Source organism: Macaca thibetana, chromosome 9, assembly GCF_024542745.1.
Source record: "Macaca thibetana thibetana isolate TM-01 chromosome 9, ASM2454274v1, whole genome shotgun sequence".
Taxonomy (NCBI): domain Eukaryota; kingdom Metazoa; phylum Chordata; class Mammalia; order Primates; family Cercopithecidae; genus Macaca; species Macaca thibetana.
This window is the reverse complement of record NC_065586.1, coordinates 30,692,614-30,716,332: the sequence shown is the minus strand read 5'-3', so window position 1 is coordinate 30,716,332 and position 23,719 is coordinate 30,692,614. Positions and strand designations below refer to the sequence as shown.

The following is a 23,719-nucleotide window of genomic DNA, read 5'->3' as shown; positions in this document are numbered from 1 at the left end:
TCCTGTACTCTGAAGTCTCCTTGTTCTTCATGCATCTGTCTTGACTTGTACTGGCCTTCCTGCCTGTGACGACCCCTGCTGCCCTGACGCTGTTTCCTCTGCACATTGAAACCCTGTGCAAGCCTCTCTATGACATGTTCCCTGATTACTCCAGCTAGAAGCACTAGTTCTTTCTCTCTCTGCCAGTGTCATCTGATGTTTTGTTTGTGTCACTATTGTGGCATATTTTACCGTGCAGCTTTATTGTTTGTGTTTATGTTTGTCTTATCTCCCACCATACATTGTAAGAACTATAAAATCAAAGATCTTGTCTGATTTTTGTCTCCTACAGCTTTCACCATAGCCTTTAATAATGCTTAGTAAATATTTACGTAATAAGAGTGTGCTTGGCTTTTTCTCTCATCATTTCCTTTGTCTTTCATCCATATAAATGCATATATTCCATATTCTTGGCAACCATTCTTGTTCTGCACTCCTAGTTGCCATCTTACCCTAGGAAAATACTGACCCTAGTGCAGTTAACAAGATACAGTCAGTTCCTGACTGAAGAAATACACTGTATTCCAAAAGTTCAAGTCTAGTTCTGTTGTTTGGAATGCAGAATGCGTTTTTCCACAAAAACAATGTTATAAATAGTGGTTAGGTTCTCAGCCAGCCCTCCCAAGACTATTTAACTCACAAGTACCAGCACTCCTTTCACTATGGGCAGCCATGGTGTACAATGCTGTTTTGTGGAGAGATTGTAGCTCTGGATATGGAAATATATCTCCCATGCTCTAGGAACAGGACAGAAAGTTTCTGGGCAGGTTGAACAGTAGGAGAGTCTGAGCTGGGGCTCTGACAGTGTTGGCTACTCTACCATCAGAAGCTTCTTAGTTTTCAGTATTTACAGGAGAGACTTTTACCTATAGATTGCTGTTACTCTCATGTCACCTAAATGGAGGGCAAAGGGACACTTGCTCTTCTGATCTTTCCCACAGTTGATTAGGATGGTAAATAGGGTTTTCTCTATCCTTTCACATGAGTGGGTTGTTTGTAAGTCAGGTATTGACAGATCAGGGACTATTTTACTGCTTCCTCCTTTTGGATGTGATACAAACTTACGGGAATTGAATATATAAACATAGAAAATACTTCTATCTATAGGAAAAAAACACATTTACAGGTATCACCCCTGTATTTGACATCACATCAGTTTTTGTGGACAAGTGATTCTCATTTACATAAGCATAATAATGCTTCTGGTAAGAAAAACGTCAGTATGTACATAAACAACCCTCAAGGTTGATGGTTAAGGTTGTCAGGCTGTAAGAAAAAACACTTCATAAATTTCAGATAATTTAATTTATTCAGTCATAAGTATTGAGCACATGAGTGTCTACTTTACCCTTAATACTGTGGTCAATGCTAGGGGCTAGGAAGTGGAAACAAAAGATGTTATATAAAGTTTGCCTTCAGGCTGGCGCAGTGGCTCATGCCTCTAATCCCAGCACTTTGGGAGGCCGAGGTGGGCGGATCACGAGGTCAGGAGATCGAGACCATCCTGGCTAACACGGTGAAGCCCCATCTCTACTAAAATTACAAAAAATTAGCCTGTCGTGGTGGCAGGCACCTGTAGTCCCAGCTACTCAGGAGGCTGAGGCATGAGAATCACTTGAACCTGGGAGGCGGAGGTTGCACTGAGCCAAGATCTCACCACTGCACTCCAGCCTGGCAACAGAGTGAGACTCTAGCTCAAAAAAATAAATAAAGTTTGCCTTCCCTGGGAAGTCTGAAATATAGAGAGCATAATATTAAACATTCACATTGAAAACAATATGTGATTAATTGACATAAAATGCTTCATAAACATAAAAAATGCCTTTTGGATTCTCAGAATGGAAATATTATATCCCTATGGTTGTAAGGATACTGGTGGGATTTCACTTAGTTTTAGAAGAATAGTACTAAAGCTAGGCCGGGCATGGTGGCTCAAGCCTGTAATCCCAGCACTTTGGGAGGCTGAGGCGGGCGGATCACCTGAGGTCAGGAGTTTGAGACCAGCCTGACCAATATAATGAAACCCCATCTCTACTAAAAATACAAAAATTAGCCAGGCATGGTGGCATGCTCCTGTAATCCCAGCTACTCAGGAGGCTGAGACAGGAGAATCACTTGAATCCAGGAGGCAGAGGTTACAGTGAGCCGAGATTGCACCATTGCACTCCAGCCTGGGCAACAAGAGTGAAACTCCATCTCAAAAAAAAAAAAGAAACAGCTAGAGAGGAAATGATATTCCAGGTTGGATTAACAGCATGAATAGGGGACTGGCAACACAAGCAAACAAAGCATTACTGAGTGGAGCAGAAGGGTTAATTCATGTTGGCTGAAACAATGGGAGGGCAGTGGGGAATTAGACCACTGGTTCAATCCTGGCAGTAGGTAAGAGTCATCCATAGATATTTTTAAAGATATTAACTCCCCAGATCTTAGCCCAGAACTAGTAAATAGAGTTTCAGGGTGTGGGACATAAGCCTGTTTATTTTTTAAAGCTCCCCTCATGGTTCTGATGTTCATCCACGGTTGAAAATCCTTGAATTAGAAGAATGGGCCAAACTTAGGAATACCATGAATGCCCTCCTGAGGAGTTGAGCCTCTGTCCCTCAAGCAGTGGGAAGACTGCAGAAGTTTCTGAGATGGGTGACAGGATCAGATTGGTGTTTGCCGAGATAAATGATTTGTCAGCTACATGTGAATGGAAGAGAAGTAAGAAACAGCTTGAATTAGAGCAGTGGTAGTGGTAATAAAGAGAAGAGCCACCTTTTTAAGTGTAGTTAGATGTGTGGGAGCTGGTGATGTCAGCCTTGACCTCAGCATGATCTGTTTTATAAACTGATTATACAACTTCATCCTCATTAATTTGATCTCTTTGCTTATTCGGCCTGGCAACTTAAATAGTAATTTCAGTGAGTTTGCATTTAATGGAAGAAGACCATTGTCTACTCATGTACCCGTCTAACTCATAATAGTAAGTGAAGTTATGTGTATGAGGAATATGACCTTTAACATAATCATTATAAAGCATTTAATAACCTCCCACATATGCAATAACACAACCCCAGTCCTGCATGATTGTGCCAAGAGCCAGAATCACATGTATAAGGTAGTTATTAGCATGTAGTTCCCTGGCATTAAGTTGAAATTTGAAGAAATGTTCTAAATCATGTTATGTATTTTAATATTTTTAGCATTAAATTTGATAATTGCATAATTTTCTGATGTTAGACCCAAGCATGCCTGCGGACTCTAGCACCTTTTCTTAGTCTGAGTTTATGCTTCTCTTCGGCAAGGAGTGCAGCTCCTCACCCCACATTTGGGCCCATCCCCTGCTGATGTCAATCCATGAGCACCCCTGCCCTAGCCTCATCCAAAGGGATAACTGGACCAGCAGAGAGGAGTTGTAAAGGAGTCAAAATTTCTCTTGTAGCACAGACACACAAAGGATCTTTGTGGCTCTTTTGCTTCTGGCCCAAGAGGAACATGATAGCTGCTAAGGTATACACACTGAGGAGTCCCAAGTCTCACCACAGTTCATATCTCTTTGATGTGTTTAAATTTTTTTTATGTTTGGAGGCAATGAACCACATTAATTCAAGAGCAGAGAATAAGTTCAAAGCATAAAGTTTTGACATGGCCTGCCTCCTTTTAAAAAAAGCTCAACATCATAACTTTTAAAAACAATGACTTTCTTGCCAGTTCTTTAATAGTACACATGTGACAACAGTTTCTACCATGGTCTTTGTCCATGACAATGCATTTATTGTTGTTTTATCAGTATCTCCACATTCTGTGAGTTACATTTCCTTTTTTTTTTTAAGATGAAATCTTGCTCTTGTCCCCCAGGCTGGGGTGCGATGGCATGATCTCGGCTCACTGCAACTTCCACCTTCTGGGTTCAAGTGATTCTCCTGCCTCAGCCTCTCAAGTAGCTGGGATTACAGGCGCCTGCCACCACGCCCAGCTAATTTTTGTATTTTTAGTAGAGACGGGGTTTCACCATGTGGGCCAGGCTGTTCTTGAACTCCTGACCTCAGGTGATCCACCCGCCTCGGCCTCCCAAATTTCTGGGATTATAGGCGTGAGCCACCACGCCCTGCCGAGTTGCATTTCTAATAGCTATTTAGAGTTCTGCTAATCACCCAATTGTTTAACCAGAGAGTGGGTGGTTTACTTAGATTTGAGGGATTCTGTAGTAGAGAGGGAGGAAAAAGGGGGTAATATTTATCAAGTGCCCACTCTGTGCCATGTTCTTTACATGTGTTTTTCCACTTTAACTCCATTTTACAAATGAGCAAATGGGGCTTTAGAGATTTAAAAAAATTTATCCGAAGTCAAAAGTCGAGTTGGCTATAGAAACTGGATTTGATTACAGGTCTGGCTGTCTGACTGTCTAATCATCCTGGTCTTATAAATCTTCATGGCTTTTATGTGTGGGGTAAGATCAGTGAACTCAGAATTAGGAGGTTTGAGTACAGGCTTCACCTCTTCTATAGTTTGGATGTTTGTCCCTCTGATATGGTTTGGCTGTGTCCCCACCCAAATCTCATCTTGAATTGTAATTCTCATAATTTCCACATGTCTGAGGAGAGACCTGGTGGGAGGTGATTGGATCATGGGGGCAGTTCCCCCATGCTGTTCTCATGATAGTGAGTGAGTTCTCACAAGATCTGATGGTTTTATAAGGGGCTCTCCTCTCCTCGCTCCTCATGCTTTTTCTTGCTTGCCACCATGTAAGATGTGCCTGCTTCCTTTTGCCATGATCGTAAGTTTCCTGAGGCCTCTCTAGCCATGTGGAAGTGTGAATCAATTAAACCGTTTTTCCTTATAACTTAACCAGTCTCTGGTATTTCTTTATAGAGATGTGAGAACAGACTAATACACTTTCCAAATGTCATGTTAAAATTTGATCCCCATGTTTGAGGTGAGACCTAATGGGAGGTGTTTGAGTCATGGGGGCGGATCCCTCATGAATGTCTTGGTGCCCTCCTTGCTCTGTTAGTTTCCACCAAGAGCTATTAAAAAGAACCTGGCACTTCCTCCCCTCTTGCTTCCTCTCTTGCTATGTGATCTCTGCACTTGTGGCTCTCCTTTGCCTCCGGCCATTAGTGGAAACAACCTGAGGCCCTCACCAGAAGCCAAACGAATGCTGGAACTGTATGCCTCCTGTATAGCCTGCAGAACCATGAGCCAAAGAAGCCCTTTTTTCTTTATAAATCACCCAGCCTGACATATTTATAGCAACACTAAATGGACTGAGGCAACCTTGTCACTAACAACCTTGAACAAGTTATTTAACATCGCTGAGCTTGAGTTTCCTCATATGTAATATGGAGATAAAACCTGCTTTACCAACCATTTGGGGTTGTGGTGAGAATGATAAGCTAGGGAGTTTCCAAATGATTTCATAGGTATAAAAACCAATAGAAATTTCAGAGATGTTTAATTCAAGCAAAACACAACAACATTGAAGCAAAACACAACAAAAACAATAAAGATTAAATGAGATGATTTGGACATGTTTTATGGTATTTTACTTCTTAGCGTTGCTCTACAAACGTACTAAAAATAATGTTGGTCAGATTTGTAAGTTCTAGACACTGTGGTGTTCCAAGCTGTCTCACTGTGCATTTAATACCTCACTGTAGTAGAGAGTGTCTTGGCAACATATCAAGTACCTGTTTTCACTTGCCAGAAGCAATCATTAGTTTCTCTACCATAGCAAATAGGTCTGAACTCTGGTAGATACTGAATAAATGTTTATAGCCAATGAGGCTACTAACTAGCGATATTGGACTAGAGTTGATATTAACATTCTCAGAACAATTTTTCTTACATTTTTGAAGTTTTAGAACAAACCTGAGGAATAAAGACATTTTGTAAAACTTTTCACAAAACTGCTTTTCAAAAATGTTTGCAAGTTTCTGAACAACTTTTATAGGTTACAATATGGTGAATACTGAAAGACAGTTATGAGCTATTAATATCAACTTACAAATCCTTCAAGTATGTGTATACAAGAGGTAAGAAGTTTGGGGAACTCAATAAATTGTAAGGATAGGGCTGTGAATGAAGTGACAGTGAGCCTGAGAAATATTAAAGTCATTTCCTAGCCTTACACAAAACCTTTACCCAGTTAAAGCTGTAAGTCTTTTTCTACATGGGACACCAACTGACGAGTAGAGGAGCAGTATCAGACTTCAGATACACGCATGCAGATCAAGGAGAGCACACCCATTTGGTCTTGGATTCCTGAGTGTGTGCAACTCTTCTGCATCTGCCAACTCAGTATATCCCAAAGAGGGTTCCCCTGTCCTCAAGTACTGATTTCAGCATGGCTCCCAGTGCCCACACTGTGCCTGCTTTCTGCATCTGGTAGATGGAAAGCTGCAGTTGGGGCCAGGTCAAGTGAAGTGCAAGGGGCAGTAGACATGGAAAGCAAAGAAAACACAACAGAGATTGCAAAAATCTGGACCTCTTGACAAGTTTGGTTCATAAATGTGTTTTGCGTAGCCTGCATAGCATGCATAATGTTTTTTATTTTATTTATTATTAATTTTACAGACAGGGTCTCACTCCGTCACCCAGGCTGAAGTACAGTGGCCTTATCATAATTCACTGTAGCCTTGAACTGCTAGGCTCAAGCCACGCTCCCACCTCAGCCTCCTGAGTTACTGGAATTACAGGTGCAAGTCACAATGCCTGGCTCTTTTGTTTTTAAAGCATAAATAGCTTGTTAACAGGTATTATTTTAACTAGTAACTGATATAATTTGTTGTTAACTAATTTAATGCACAAATCCAGATTTCTACATTCTCTTGGAAACTGGCAACTTTGATCCTGCTCTTGCATGTGGCAGTAACCAGCTAGAGCTAAGTAGAAGCTGCCTCTATTAGATGGGAGGCTGTGCTTTTACATTATAGGTTGTAACCTATAACACACCTGGCTGTTGTTTTTCTTTAAACAGAATTTAGAGGAAAGTTTAAATGTTACTCATACCACCATCTGTGTTAAAATTGGAAATAGCAAGTTGATTGGATGACATATTTTAATGCAAGTGAGAGATGGTATTAATTTTCTAGGACTGCATAAGCAAGTACTACAAACTGGATGGCTTTAAGTGACAGCAATTTATTCTCTTACAGTTCTAAAGGCTAGAAATCTAAAGTCAGGGTGTTGGCAGGACCATGTTCCCTCAGAGGCTCATGGGGAAGATTCTGCCTTGCCTCTTCTGGCTTCTGGTAGCCCCAGGCATTCCTTGCCTTGTGGTAGCATAATGCCAGTTTGATTCCATCTTCTCATGGCTGTCTTCCCTCTGTGTGTGTCTACATCCAAATTTTCCTCCTCTTGTAAGGATACCAGTACATTGGATTAGGGCACACCCTAATCTGGTATGAACTCATTTTAACCTGATTATATCTGCAAAGACCCTATTTCCAAATAAGGTCATATTCACAGATACTGGGGGTTGGGACTTCAACATACCATTTTGGGGTACATAATTCAACCCATAACTGATGGCATATTTCTTTGTAGAGTACAGAGTAATGGTTAAGGGCAGGGTGCCTTGAGGCAGAGTGCCTGCATTCAAATTCACAACCTATTTGCTATGTGATCTTGGGTAAGCTGATTACCCAATACCTCAGTGCTGTCATCTATACATGGGATAGTGGCACAATCCTGTAAGGTTATTATAGAATTGCAGTAAGGACAAAATAAGTTAACATACATAAAGCACTGATTACATTGCCTGGCACATACTATATGCTCAATAAACTGAACTGTAGTTATTATTAGCTCTTACTCATATATAATTTAAATGTATGCAAGGAGTACCAGTGCCAAAAACTATTATTTAAGATAGCATTATGAAAAAAACCATGGAAAAACCAGGGATAGTAGGTAGAATTGTTGCATGAAAAAATAAAGAGAGACTAGAATTTTAATAAGTTTTTTTTTTTTTTTAATGCATGCAACTGTAATACTTTAAAAATGTTAGCATGCTCACTCTTTTAGATTACCTGCCTGGCCCTTATATGCACTTGAAGCTAACTGAAGACCCGAAGAACTTCACACCCAGAAGCTTAGATATTACCTGTTGGGTTGTTGAGCACAATGGCCTGTAGATAATAGGGAAGTTACTCCAGGGACAGTGTCCAAGGAACACTGACTTCTAAAGAAACCTTCCTACATATGTCCTTGGGAGCACGTTATTACCGTCTACCTTCTCCTTATAAATCTTTAGATTAAAATTATCCTGGTCCCGAGTCTCTGGGTCAGAGATTGAGACTGAATAATTCTTTGAATTTAAATTATACATTTCCTCCCAAGGGAACAAATATTTTAAGGTGTATTATTTCATTTTTCCACATAGACTTTACATAAAATAATTCTACAACTTGATCTTTATTAAGAATCTGAGACCTCTGATAGAGAAGGTATAAAAAATTGGCAAGAATGTTCGAAGTACCTGGAAGAAAACTGTTCAGTAGGTTAGTGACTATTGGATTTTTAGTACTATAAAATATACATACACTTCATTCTCAAAGATACTGCTACCTTGAATACATGAATATTTAACTAAAGTCAAAGTATTTGACCTAAATGGTGAAAGGGACACGTGCGAACTTTATTTCTGATTTGCGATTTTATTTGAATAAAAAAAAGTTAGGGTATTTAATTTGGGGCAAAGAAGTGTTATTTCTGTTGTTCAAGTATTAGTGATTGGAACATTTAGATTCAATGATGTGTTCATCAGGACTGCTTCAGTTGCAAAGGAAAGAAAGCCAGCTCAAACTAGTTTATGAAAAAAAAGAAACTTGATTGTTTCTGTAACTATGGTTTCCGGAGGTGCATCTGGCTTCAGGCATGGTTTCAGCCAGGAACTCAGATGATCTCATTTGGACTCCTTTTCTTCTGCTGGTTTCTTTATTTGTCATTTTTCAGACAGGCATGGTCAGTAAGATGACCACTAGCAGCTCAAGATGATTGTCCATCTAGTTTAGCAATCTCAACAGAAAGAGAACCTGTCACACCAAATGTCTAGCTGCCTCCTCAGAGAAGATGTGGATTGACTCTCTTTGATCTCATGTGTCACTGTGGCCTGGGAATGGGGTATACTGGTGGGCCAGCCTTGGTATGTTTTCCCAGTGCTCCAGTGAGTGCAGGCCCCATGAGGGTCTCATGGAGTAGGAGAGACTTTCTCCAAAAGAACCAAAAGAGAAATGGGAATGTGTGCTTAGCAGACCAAAAGTGTCATGACTTCAAACCATTAAAAATGGTACATGAAGTCATTCAGATTGCAGTTTCTGGTTTTAAGAAAGAACTATCTGCTTTTTTTTTTTTTTTTTTTTTTTTTTAAGTCTCTGTCTGTCACCAGGCTGGAGTGCAGTGGCATGATCGTGGCTTATTACAGCCTCTGCCTCCTGGATTCAAGCGATTTCCCTGCCTCAGCCTCCTGAGTAACTGGGACTATAGGTGCTTGCCACCATGCCTGGCTAATTTTTTTTTTTTTTTTTTTTTTTTTTTTTTTTTTTTTTTTTTTTAGTAGAGATGGGGTTTCACCATATTGGTCAGGATGGTCTTGATCTCCCAACCTTGTGATCTGCCCACCTTGGCCTCCCAAAGTGCTGGGATTACAGGCATAAACCACCGCGTCCAGCCACCATCTGCTTTCTTCTATTAAAATCTTAGCATAAAACAAAGGAAATAGAAACAAAAATTCCAACTCTTTTTGTCAGAGGTAGGTTTCATCAGTTACCTTAAACCATAAAATCTGAAACAGAAAGTATATGATACCATCACTTAGTACCAGAAGGGAAAAACCAAAGCATCTGCAGAGGAGATGACAGTGATATCAGGAGGCTGAAAGGGAGGCATGGTGCTAAAAACAGATGATCAGCTGAAAGTCTGTAAAAGGACCAGCTGAACTCCCAGGTCTTTACCTCACCCCAACTGGACAGCAATGTTCCCCAAATCCATGAGAAGAGGGGTTTGTTCTCTGAAACTACAGAGAATCTAGACCAGGACTTGGTGACAGTGGAGGGTAGAGTTAACTGAAAGTCAGGTCTGATCTTAGAGCAGCAGGAAAAACAAATGTCATATGCAAAGTGCTTTGAAGAAAAACAAATAAGACTTTTAAATATCAGTACTCAAATTGATAGCAGGGTTTACAGAATGTTTGCTTTTTTTTTTTTTTTTTTTTTTTTTTGTCCAAACATGTTGTGATTTGAAGTGACAAAGTTTGGGTCGTATTCTCTTTGAATGTTTGGCTCTTATATTTATGTTTATAAACAAGTATACCACAGAATCATGATAAATAACAAAGTTTCAACGTAGAATGTTAGTTTTTGTCTTCTCTTTCATCAGTGAAGAAGACAGAATACTGAATGTTATTTTCTTCTGAAAGTTAGAGGAGACATCAAAAGTTGAAATTTAGCAGACATGTTTTTCAGGTTTTAATTACTAGAAAAAATATTTTTAGGATTCAATGACTATTATTGACTATGTAACAAATAAAATGTTATTATGGTAATTTCAGGTTAAAAGTCTATTCCAAATTGCATTTTGGTTTTTCGGATGTTCTAAATTCTGGTGTGTAAATATTATAAAAGTATTGAAATTTGGAAGTGAGTGGAGTTCCCTCCCTTCTCTTTGGGTTAGTTTCTAAAACTTAATGAAATGGAAAGCAAGTGTCTTTTCACGCTGAAAAAAAGGTTACATTTTATTCCTTATTGTACTGAGACCGGAATAAAAAAGATAAATCAGAAATAAGAGTGCCAGAATTTTTTCTTGCCAATATAAATTTTTAGAATTATGCTGAGTTGCTTTTGCTATAAAAACTGGACCAACTAGTCTATTATGGATATTTTGTAGAGAATTTCTGTACTTTTTTTTTGGCTCAGTGAGGTCAAGAATTTTAAATTAGAATTACAGAACTAGAAGGCATCCTCTTATCACAAATGAAAGAACTGAAGTCCTGAGAAGTCATGATTTATCCAGGATCACACAGTTAATGGTGAAGGTTGGATGAAATGAGAGCCTCCTGGCCATCAGTTCAGTGATCTTTGTAAAAGACCCTTCTGGTTTAGTTTAACCATCACTTTACGTGCAGTGTCTGTAATTTATTGCATTAGGCCAGTTAGCACATTCTAAGTTTGCGTTTAATCTGCTAAAACTAAGGGAACATCTAGGATTAGGAATACTGACAGTGATAAAAATCATGGATGGCAGGAAGCATGTTGAAGAATCTTTAGCTAGGGTGGGAAGTGTTCCTTCATTAGCCTCTGATCCTGCTGTCTGGGAGGAACTTCTTTGTTTATTGTTCTCAGGACCTCATTCTGCCTTCTGGAAGGTTCTTCCTTGCCCATTTTCCTCCAAGGTCACATATATGTAGACATCACAGAACATGCCCTTTGTGGAGACTGTATAGCCTTTGTTTCCTTCTTTCTGTTCTTGAAATTCAGGGAGCTTGAGCATTGTTTTAAGGATCAAAGAGTCAAAGGCTTATAGGTATCACTTGAGGGGGTTTTGGCAATGCCATTCCTCCGAAACTGAGATGGCTTTTGACCTATCTTGTAGTTATTATCATGTGCTAACATTAGAGTGACTGCATGGACCAGGCTGGCAAGGGCAGTCTTAACTGATATCTCTTGTCTTGACACATTACGTAATGATGTTCTCTTCCACTCTCAAAACTACCCCCGTTTAGACAACGTGTGTTATGATCACTCTAGCCAATAAGCACACCAAAAATTCCCAAGTCTAATATAGTTCTTTGTTTCCTTATTTTTATTCTCTCTCAACTTGCTGGGGAGTCTTTTATGGCCATCGGAAATGGGTTTTGTGGAAAATTAACCTACTTAACTTGATTTGCAGCAAGGCTGAGTCCCTCTGTTTGCCTGAGAAAATATAATGGGCCAGTTTTTTTCAGTCTTCTTTTTTACCATATGAAATCCAGAAGCAGTCAGCTCCTCTAATCCTGGGAGCCCCCCAAATTTCTGAGTTTTCTATTTCCATTCATTTCTGCTCTCAAATCTGTCAGTGCTTGCCTGTGCACATTTCTTTCTTATAATCTTTGATAAGTGCAACGAGTAGTACTTCGTTTAATTTTTTTTTTTTTTTTTTTTGAGACAGAGTCTCACTCTGTCGCTTAGGCTGGAGTACAGTGGCATAATCTCAGCTCACTGCAACCTCTGCTCTCCTGGTTCCAGTGATTCTCCTGCCTCAGACTCCCCAGTAGCTGGAACGACAGGCACCCGCCACCACGCCCGGATAATTTTTGTATTTTTAGTAGAGACGGGGTTTCACCATATTGGCCAGGCTGGTCTCAAACTCCTGACCTTGTGATCCACTCGCCTTGGCCTCCCAAAGTACTGAGATTACAGGCGTGAGCCACTGCACCTGGCCATACTTTGTTATGCTAATATTGTTCATCTCTTTTTTCCATAGACATAGGCTTAGTAGACACTTGTTCTGCTCTTGAAGTTGTATCAGGCATTTTTTTAAATGGAGCTATAACTTACATACAGTAAACTCACAACTCTTAAGTGTTGAGTTCAGCCAGTTTTGACAGTTATGTACATCCATGTAACTACTACCCAAAATACGATATCAAACATTTCCATTGCCCAAGATGGATGTCCATTTCTAGTTAATTGCCTACTTCAAACCTCTGGGGGCAACCACTTTTTCTCTTCAATCACCAAGGATTGGTTTTGGCAAGCAGTATTTTTAGTAAGTGTTTTATGACTGTGTGACATAAGTACCTTTCTATCTTTTTCTCAGTTTCTTCATCTCCTGCTGTTTGGCTGCTAAGCAGTCACCATATATTTTAGTTTTTTTAAAGTCAGCATCTCCCTCAAAAATACCATCTTTTGTGGTAGGAAAAGCCAGCTATTAAGATAAATGTACCCCACTTGTATAATAGCTTAAATCCAGTTAAAAGTGCATTTATTGCTAATGAAGCAGTGCATTAAAATCATTCTTGATTATTTGGTGACCTTCCATAATGTGGGCCTTGGAGTCCTCTAGCAGCTGGGAAAGAGAGCATGAACATACCTTGCCTGCTTCTGAGGGACCTTAACCTGGAAGTTGGCATTCAGTCATTCTCACTGACATTCTTTTGGGGAGAGCTACTCACAAGGCCACATCTGATACAAGGTTGGAAAGGCTTGGAAAGGGTAAAATTTGACTGGCAACCAATTCCCAGTGACAGCTCCCACACTGTAAAGGGGATAGCAAAGTTTGGACAGGTTAATACGATAACTTTTATTTTGTTTTAATAAAATAATACTATATTGCATCCCTTTTTTGTCTTCATGTTATTTCTTAGTCTTTGTATTATACATTCTTTTATACTTTCTGGATAAACATTTTCAGTATTTGAAACTTTAAAAACAGTATTGTTATCTCTGTGGTAGAAATGTTCAAAGCAAAAGCAAGTAATCTTCCCTAGATTATTCTGTGAAATTAAAATTAGTTCTGGATATCAACAGATATAATCTGACTCTTAAAAGACAAAGCTGCCCGGTATCACCATTTCTGTTCAATATTGTGTCAGAGATCCTAGCCAGCAGAGTAAGTCAGGGTTGGCGGTGATGGGTGGGGGACAACTACAAGAAAAGATGTAGGAATGGAAAAGGAGAAAAACACTGTCATTATTAAAATGACTTAATTGTCTGTATAGAAAGATCCTAGAACTCAACAGTTAAATTCTTAAAATTAGAGAGTTTAGCAAAGTTTTAAAATGTAAAGTCAACATAGGAAAGCCAGTTGTATTTCTATAGACCAGCAGCAACAACAAAACAGAAAATTAAAAACCACTTTATTTTGAAATAATTAACATCCTACATAGCTGTAGTATATTTATGAAAACTAAGAAATTAACATTTATATACTGATGTTAACTAAACTACAACTTTTATTTTGATTTTTCCAGTTTTACTACCGATACTCTCTTTTCGTTGCAGGATCTAACCCAGGATACCACATTGCATTTGGTAGCCATGTCTCTTAACCAATTTAAGGCAGTTTCTTGATCTCTTCTTGTCTTGCAGGGATTTGATACTTTTGAAGAATAGTGGTCAGGTCTTTTGTAGAAAGGATATCAATTTGAGTTTGGTGTTTTCTCATTATTATCTCACATCATATCAGGCAGTAAATGTTATCAATATTGAAACCCACCCAGTTGGCCCATAGATAGTTTTTTGGATAAACAGAAATCGACCCTTCTGGTCTTAAAGCTGGAAACATATTTAATTTATCTGAGTTCCTTTCTCAGGAAATGAACTTCAGACCTCTCAAAATAAGTATCAAAGAACTGAAACTCACCAGATCACCACATCCAAACAAGGAGATGCTGGACCCCTCATTCATCATGATTGCTTCCTTGCCCCTCCAGAGTTCCTATTTTCTCACACATTATTACATTTCTTCCCTGGTATGTAAGCCCTTAGTTTTAGTCCCTCAGGGAGATGGATTTGAGACTGAGCTCCCATCTCCTTGGCTGTAGCACCTGATTAAAGCTTTCTTCCTTGGCACCTCTCATCGTCTCAGTCATTGACTGGCTGTACAGTGCAGCAGCAGGACCTAGACCAAACTTCTGGTGTTTCAATAACAATATGACTGGTTACTGGTCATGCTAACCTTGATCACTTGGTTAAGATGGTATCTGCAAGATTTTTCCACAGTGAAGTTACTACAGAAATGTAATTTTTAAAAGATATAATTTACATAGCAACATACTTCAAATAACTTTTGAAGAAATCGAACAAGTAATGTCTAAGTCCTTTATTGAGAAGTTACAAACTTTTATTGAAAGACATTAATGGATTAGGAGATTTAATGTTGCAAAGATGTTAATTCTCTCTCATTGCACATAGAATCAAATCCCTAACAGATTTTGAGATTGTGTGATTACTATTAATATTATTATTTGGATGATACTTGACATTATAATTCTGAACTTACATGGAAGAGCAATCATCCCAGAATCACATACATATTCCTAAAGAAGGTGTTTTTCCTCCTATCAAGGAAGTGCTTTTGCTGCCTTTATATAATGACAATATAAAACTATAGTAGTTAATCCAGCATATGGTGTAAGGATATAGATTGGCAGATGAAAAGAATAGAACATTTACAAACAGATCCACCTATATGTGGAAGCATGATTTAACAAAACAGGTATTTAATATCAGTGGGGGAAAGGCTGCATATAGCTTTCAGTGTATGGTGCTGAGGCAATAGAGTGTCCATATGAAAAAGATGGAAAGTGGATTCTTACCTAATCATACACAAAATGGAAAAAGTTAAAATGTTATGTTAGTAATTATAGTTTAATTATAAAATCTAAAATTATGCATTTAGAAGCAGAACTCAGGAAAGAACTTGAAGAAGAAAATGAAACTGTCAAATGAAAACATTAGAAGGAGTACAGGAGAAAAAGATGATACAGGAAAAACAGTGAGGTCATGGAAATTAGACATGAGAGAGGTGAGCAAAGTCAAATATACATTTAAAAGAGTGACATAACACCTCAGCTTTAAAATGTCAGTGTTTACAATATGACAGAAACACTGCATCACTTATTAACTTTGCTCATCCTGCTGAGTTACATGCCAGAAATCGTAATGTGATCTACAGATTATTTAACGATGTTTCTACTGACAACTCAATTACACTATCATTTGTAGAAAGCAAAGGACTGGAAATCACTTAACTTGGAGAGGGATGTGCTGTCACTTTCTCAGTTTGGGAAAATTTATCAAAAAGGCTTAACTGAGACTTATCAAATGACCGTTACACTTACTATTCTTTTACTTAGGGGCACCCTGTTTAACTTAACATACTTAGAAAGGATTGTTTAAAATTATTAATTCCTTTGTATACTTGGCAATGTACAATTTTTAGGCAATGGTTTTTCTTTTTTTCTTTTTTTTTGAGACAAAGTTTCTCTCTTGTTGCCCAGGCTGGATTGCAGTGGTGCAATCTCAGCACACTGCAACCTCCACCTCTCTGGTTCAAGTGATCCTCCTGCCTCAGACTCCCAAGTAGCTAGGATTATAGGCATCCACCACCATACCTGGCTCATTTTTTGTGTTTTTTACATTTTTACATTTTTTTGTATTTTACTAGAGAAGGGGTTTCACCATGTTGGCCAGGCTGGTCTCAAACTCCTGACCTCAGGTGATCCACCCGCCTCGGCCTCCTGAAGTGCTGGGATTACAGGCATGAGCCACTGCTCCTGGCTGATGGTGGTTTTTCTTAATTTATGCCTCAAATATATTTTTATCAAAACCTTGCAGCTATAAATGTAGATCACTCAATTTAGGGAAAATGGTTGCCATTTAATCTAATTGACAAAGCTGGTATTTATTTTCAAACTTATCTTTAAATCAGACATCCTTCTGTCAGTAAAAGTCCCACTTGATTTTTCATCTCAAATAAATATGTTAATATATGCCTCCATGACAACCATCACATGGCTGAATTCTAATTCTAATATAGATTAAGTAGATAAGGCACAGAGCCTTACCATGTGTTGCCTGGATACAGTAAGGTGCTGCTGCCTTCAGTGTTTCTTTGTTTTGGGCTCACTAAAGCCTCCAGAGAGATACGTCTTTAACACTAATAAGAGTATGGAAGAGGTAATCCCTATAAGTAAAATGTCGTCACTATGTATTGTGGAACTGCTTCATTCTACAATACACTCAATTTATCATCATAATATGGGCCAAGTACTCCATTTCTTAATAAACATCTGTATGAGACATGGAAAGAACAAGGCCTTACTGTAGTGCTTTGATTAAAGGAGGTTTCATAGATAGCATTGTTAAAATTTTTTCCCGTTTTTGGAACCCTGGAGGTCTTTGCATCCCAAGAGGTATGCATTTCTTTTGTGAAGTGAGAAGAGAGGCTGCGTGACGCCTTAGCTGCCAGTGCACTCTTAGAAAGATCGGTATTAGGAAAAAATGAGAGTTGAGGACCTGGAAATAGATTGCCTTAAAACTATCTAGGTCTGCATCTCTCTTAAGAAGCGTTAGAGCAGCCTCAGATGTTCCTCAGTTTCAAGACCGTGGGTATAGATGACAGGCTGAGTAGATCCATTATATGCATAATCGTAGACCCAATGAAAAGTCCAAACTTAATGAAAGGAAACCAGTGTTTAGAGCATAAAGTTTTCTGAAGTAAGTGACAACTTGAATCTAAACATTGAAAGGACACTCACTGTGTGCCTGGGTCTAGTAAAGTTGCTGGACCTCAGAGATAAAATTTTGGGAGGGAACCAGAAAAATAGGTCAAGATATTTATAAATGAGAAAATTATGTTGGCCTCAGATTTCATTCAGTGCAAGAAAATAGGGCATACTTAAAAGACTTTTAAGAAAAGAATAGGTAACTTACGGATTTTTATATCTGTCCAAATAGTCCTTCAACTATAAGTCAATAGACAAATAGGTTTAAATTTAAAATAATATAAAAATGATTTATTTGAGCCTTTATTGAGGCAACACTGGAGGACAGACCTTTTTTACCAGACGTTGAAAGGTAAAGATGTACTTGAAGCTGCTAATTAACCACATAAATATACTTGTTTGTATACAGGTTCAACTTCTTCAGCACAAAGATAAAGCAATAAGTTATCATGATACCCATCTCCAAAGGTTAATTCATTGATGAAGTAAATAGAATCTTGGGCATGGTGTTTGGTTGATACCATGAATGCTGTTACCGAAAATCTTCCCAAGAAACATTAACTTTGCCTCATTCTAGGTAAAACAAGTTAAATCTGTAAAAGATCTTATATGCTTGAGTTAGAAAAACCCTGAATATATTTGGGTTGGTGACAAATGTGAAATATAACACCCCTGCCACTTTGGAACAAAATGACATAGTTTGTGAACTGTAGTAAAATATGTCATATATTCCTTTTTGAGAAGCCATCTGAAAAAGAGTATTATGTTTTTCTTCAGTGGTAAAGAGTTGCAGTACCTAAGCCAAGTTTTCTACTGGCTACACTCTGCTATTTCTTTTCTTGACCTCTGTGGTTGACAGCAGCAGATGAGAAAAATGAAGTCTGTAATAAGTTGGTCTGTAACAGAGCTGCAGTGCTCTTTATTACTGATCCTGCAGCCAGGGTGCAGGATACCCAGGTCATGAATTGGGTTCTTTAGTTCGATTGCCCAGAGGATGCCAACTCATATTCCCAGAGCAGATCGAACTGCCAAGTAAAATGAGGATGGTGAAGTTGTATTAATTTTACTTCTCTCAGAAGAAGAAAAGGATGGTGTAGCTACCTCTCAAGAAGAGAGTACGTATGAAAGAAGGAAAAATCAATCCAGAAAAATTAGGGACGTCCAGAAAATACTAGAGTCCTTTTTAGCCCAAGATCAACCATTAAAAGGAAGACCTCAAAGGTGTTTAATTTCCTATGTACGTTAGTGTATCTGATTTGATTTGAGTATTTGATTTGAAGTATTTGATTTGAACAAGTTACCTCTACCTGAATATGCTGTGTCTCTTTGTCTTGCTATGACACTTTGGATAAGGTCTCTGCAGAAAATACAGAAACAACTGACCAAAGAGTTGTTAATGAGAATACAGCTCTTATCTCTCACCAATGATTACATGGAAGAATTTAGAGCCTATTTCAATAACAATATGTTGTTCATCATTCAGTCAGATGGAAAGAGACCAGAAGCAGGAGAGAGAAGAGTACACGCTGGCCAGTGGTGTTAGTAATGAAGAGGGAGAGGAGGAGAAGGAAAGAGACAGATGAGACAGAAAATGAAAGAGAAAGTGGTGAAAACAGAGGAACCTCAACACTCAGTCTGCCCCTAATACTGATAAGGCACAGAAAACCAAGGACATTTCTATAAAGTTCATGAACACAGATGAGGAGGCTGAAGGTGGCCCAGATGCTGATTTCTTTAAGGAGAAATAGTACTGTATGCTTGGGTTGGTTGGACCTTGAAGAGAATACATTGTAAAATAAAAAATTGTCGGCTAGGCGTGGTGGCTCACGCCTTTAATCCCAGCATTTTGGGAGGCTGAGGTGGGTGGATCACGAGGTCAGGAGTTCGAGACCAGCCTGGCCAACAAAATGAAACCCCGTCTCTACTAAAACAAAAATTAGTCGGGCATGGTGGCATGCACCTGTAGCACTAGCTACTCCAGAGGCTGAGGCAGGAGAATCGCTTGAACCTAGGAGGCGGAGGTTGTGGTGACCCGAGATCTCGCCAGTGCACTCCAGCCTGAGCAACAGAGCGAGACTCTGTCTCGAAATAAATAAATAAATATAAAACTAAAAAAATTGGCTAAATCCAGTGACAAGAAAAAAGTGACCAAAATCACATGCAAAAGAAATGAGAAATTTTAAGTGAATAAGAAAATAATTCTTACTGACGAAGGGAAGTAGGTTCAGCAGTGGCCAACGATGCAGAAATGCATCTTAAAGGATACTAAGGAAGAGGATTGTAGCGGTGTAAACCTTGAAAAATCAGAAGAAAGGCTTCAGGAAGTGGAAAAACTTGACAAAGAAGAGTAGAGGAAAAAAGTTAAGACAAAGCATATGGAGAAAAGACTTTAAAGGGGAAGCAAAAGGAGAAGCCAGGAAGGCCAAAGATGATGGGAATGTCTTTTAGGATCTCAGTGGTAATAATGGGAAATTTGATTAATTCTCAGATCCTTGCACATACAGAGGTCTGAAGAATTAGATAGTGAAGATACGGAAAATAAAATTAGTAGTTCCAGGAAAAAGCGTAGAAGGAAGAAAAGGAGCCACAGTAAAGTGAACAATGTGAAACTACTATTATAACAAGTTGCAAATGAAAGAAGGCCAAATGGGAATCCTCAGAGTCTCTGGATATAGTTCTGTCTTCAGCAGAAGACAAAGAGCTTAAATTTTATTTGAGAGCTTAAACTATATCTGCTCAAAATCAAAGCTAAATATTTCCTGCTCTTCTCCTCTCCTTGAAACCTGTGCTCATCACTGTGTGGGCCAGATGTCAAAAAAGCTTTGGACTAGTTAGGTAACAAAAGTCCCTTTCCTAAAAGATCAGTGCATCTGTAGACTGAGTTAATGGTATGTCTGACATTCTTCTTCCCCGTCAGATAATCTACTTGAAATGAGTGTGGATTATAAAAATTCCCCAGCCCGATTTCCAGCATGTGTATTGTTAGACTTTAATCCATTCCTTTATTTTACTGCCAACTTGTAGAATCTCCATTCATTTTTAGAAATTCTTGTTTACCATACAGAATATAGTATGTACTATTTAATATTAAACAAACTTTCTCATGATTTTGATGTTTTAATGTTTCCAAGGAGTGAAAATGTGATGGAGGCACCGTGAGAAATGAGTATTTTTGAATTGAGATGATCATTAGTAGAACCTATTTCCTATCTCTAATAAAAGTAGAACATTTAGGAATAATTTCAACACAAGGCATGCAAAATCTATAAGAACAACAAAACTATACTGAGAAAAATTAAAGATATAAATAAATGAAGAGAGATGCCATATGATTGGAAGAGTCAGTTAAATGACATTTCCCTCAAAATTGATCTGTAGATTCAACATAATCCCTAGCATAAATCCACGGACCTTTTTGTAAAATTGGCAAGCTAATTCTAAAAGTTACATGGAAATGTAAAAGACTGAGAAAATCTGACAAATCTTGAAAACATAGCTGGAAGACTTGACTTTGTACCGTAACTATAAAGCTGCAATAATCAAGATGGCATGGTATTGCCATAAGGATCAACTAATAAATTAATGGAATTGAACAGAGGTCATACACCCACTTATATAGGCCTCTGATTTCAAACAAATCCAAAGCAACCAAGTAGGGAAAGGAAAGTTTTGCAGTAAATGGTGCTGGGTCAACTAGATATCCACAAGCAAAAATATAAATCTCAATTTCTCTCTTGCATCATGCATATAAATCTATTTGAGATGAATCATACTACTAAATATAAAAGCTAAAGCCGTAAGAATTTAAGAAAACATCAGAGAATATCTTTATGACTGGGGGTAGGCAAAGATTTCCGAGGATGTAGAAGCAATCACTGTAAGAGAAAAGCTTTAAAGAATAGACTTCATTGAAAAAAAACATATTTATCAAAAGATACCACTGAGAAAACAACAAGCCACAGACTGAGAAAAGTATTTGCAAAATGTATATTTGTCAAAGGAATATATAGCTAATTTATACGGCTCCATAACAAAAAACCGAACAACCAGAAACTAAAAAGGAGGAATAGGGAACAAATGATTTTAAAAGAAACTTTGTAACACAGACACTGCACAACGGAAGATATTCAAATGGTCAGTAAGCATGTGATGAATGTCATTTGTCATCTGGGAAATGCAGGTTAAAATGAGAATGAGAAAACCACCATACTGTCTAAAATTAGATAGGATCTAGAGCAACTGGCATTCTTATACATTAGGTAAGAGGGTTAAATGGTACAGCCACTTTAGGAAAAAGATCTGGGAGTTTCTTACAGAGTTAAATATACATTTACCCAATGATTCAGCAGTTCTCCTAGATATTTGCCTAAGAGAAATGAAAATAAAAATCCACCAAAAATATTTTTATGAGAAATACATACATAATATGCGTACATAATATAGCTTCATTCATACTAGCCAGAAACTGGAATAGCCCAGGTTTCCATCAGTAAGAGAATGGATAAACAGACTGTGGTTATTCATAACATGACACACTGACAAATTATCTGTGAGGGAAAAGGATGAGAAAAGTCGTTTCTTCTAGGGGATGGGGCAGGAACTGACTGGGAAGGATTTTGAAGGAACTAACTTGGGGTAGTGGTAATGATTTGGGAATCAAGGTATATGCACTTGTAAAAAACTTATGGAATGGTACACTTAAGATTGGTGCATTTCATTTTATGTAAATTTTGCCCCAAGAAAGAAAAAACAGCTTTAAAATATCACAAGGAAGTACGTTTTTATGTCCATTAGATTGGCAAAAATGTTGGAGCATCTTGAACTTATCTTGCCCTGCTAGTGGTTGTACAAATTGAATCAACCATATAATACATTTGCATTAACTAATAATAATACATTAGTTAATTTGCATTAACTAATAAGTTGTGCGTATATCAACCAAGCAACTCCACTCTGAGGCATAGAAACTGTTGGTAATCTACACAGAGAAATACATAATATGTTCCAGAAAACTGGAAACAACTCAGGTATCATCAATAAGAGAAGACACAAATTGTGCTACATTCAAGCATATCATCATGGATAAGTCTCATGGACAGAATAAAACCAAGAAACTTAAGAATACTTCCAATATGATTCCAACCAATATAATTCCATCCAAAATCTTGCAAAATTAAGCAAGATGTTGATGAGGGATACATATGGTAACACCATAAAGGAAAGCAAAAACAACAACAAAAAAAGATAGCTGGGGAGAATGCATGGGAAAAAGGATTGGAATTGGAATGGGAAAGGCCATAAAGGGGACTTCAAAGTTATAAGTAATGTGTTCTCTAAACTGGCTAGTGGAAAAACAGGTGTTCATTTTACTGTTCTTTATAACTTGCACATATGTTGAAAATACTATTTGGTGTGTATTCAGTATTTAATTTTAATTTCTTGAGAAATTAGAGATACACTTAAATAATCTTTAAGGATACTTCATTAGCAATAATATGCAAAATATGAGAAGTAGGCTTTCCGCTGTCACTAATTCAGTCATTCAAGTGTACAGCTTGATATGGATGTGACATTAGTGGCCTTATTTGGAGGCCACAGTTTTGGTGGCTGTATCTTAAAAGCGAATTAGAAAAACTGAAATCTAAAATGATTGAGATTTATATTGGTACAGGATAAATCTTCTGAGACTATTTCTCAGAAGTTCTGCCATTATTGCTTCAAGAAGGGAAGAAAATTATGAATTTTCACTTATGTGATGGGTAAATGAAACCATCAGAAAATACAGAAGTAATTTTTTTAGCCTTTGGAATGAATCTCCTTCAATAGAATTCTTTTAAAATAGGATGGGCCAGATAACGGAGAGGGCCCGGCTTTGACCTCCTTCCCCTAATGCTGGTTCAGCTGACTTCTCAAAGCACACTTTATGAGTTGAACCATTATTGACCCATCAATGAATTTACCTTAAAACCAGGTCATGGAGAATGTCTCCCATAATATATTTTCTTGCAACTTGACTGTCATAAAAATTCTCAGAATGCTGTAGCTAATATCTAGATCTTAACAGTTATGTTGAATCCTAAACATTTTCAAGATATTTATAGATTTTTTCATCTCTACATTTCCTGAAAAATCTGTGAATATTTTTCATTAAATTAACTTGCCAAGAAAATGAAGGTTGGACAGTGTGGCTGCAATATAGTTCCTACATTTGTAGCTTTAAATTTTAAGGGCTTACCCCAACCCTTTACTCTTTATAAGTATTCAAACATTCCTTTGGATAACAAATAATAAATTCATAGTGCTAGATATCCAGCAAGATGACAGTCTGGTTGCTTATATGAAGTACTTAAATATACACAATTGCAATTCCAAAGCCTTATTGCTTCATTTATCACAGAAAGTGCCAGAGTTCTGCAATATTTTGTAAGAAAAGCTACTCGACTTGCATGAATTCTCATAGGAATGACCATGAATATTATGCCAATT

The 23,719-nt window shown here is 37.9% G+C and overlaps 1 protein-coding gene across 8 annotated transcripts in view; it reads left to right on the top strand.

Moving 5' to 3' along the window:
- The window catches only part of ZNF438 (zinc finger protein 438), a 178,904-nt gene that overhangs the window by 85,437 nt on the left and 69,748 nt on the right, over nt 1-23,719 (top strand). Inside the window, exon 1 of one of the 8 annotated variants that reach the window (XM_050805633.1) lies at nt 9,197-16,685. The exons of the other annotated variants lie outside the window; for them this stretch is intronic. The gene's annotated coding sequence lies outside the window, so the exon portion shown is untranslated. Of the gene's footprint in view, nt 1-9,196; nt 16,686-23,719 lie in introns of those variants that run through there. 8 annotated transcript variants of the gene reach the window in all.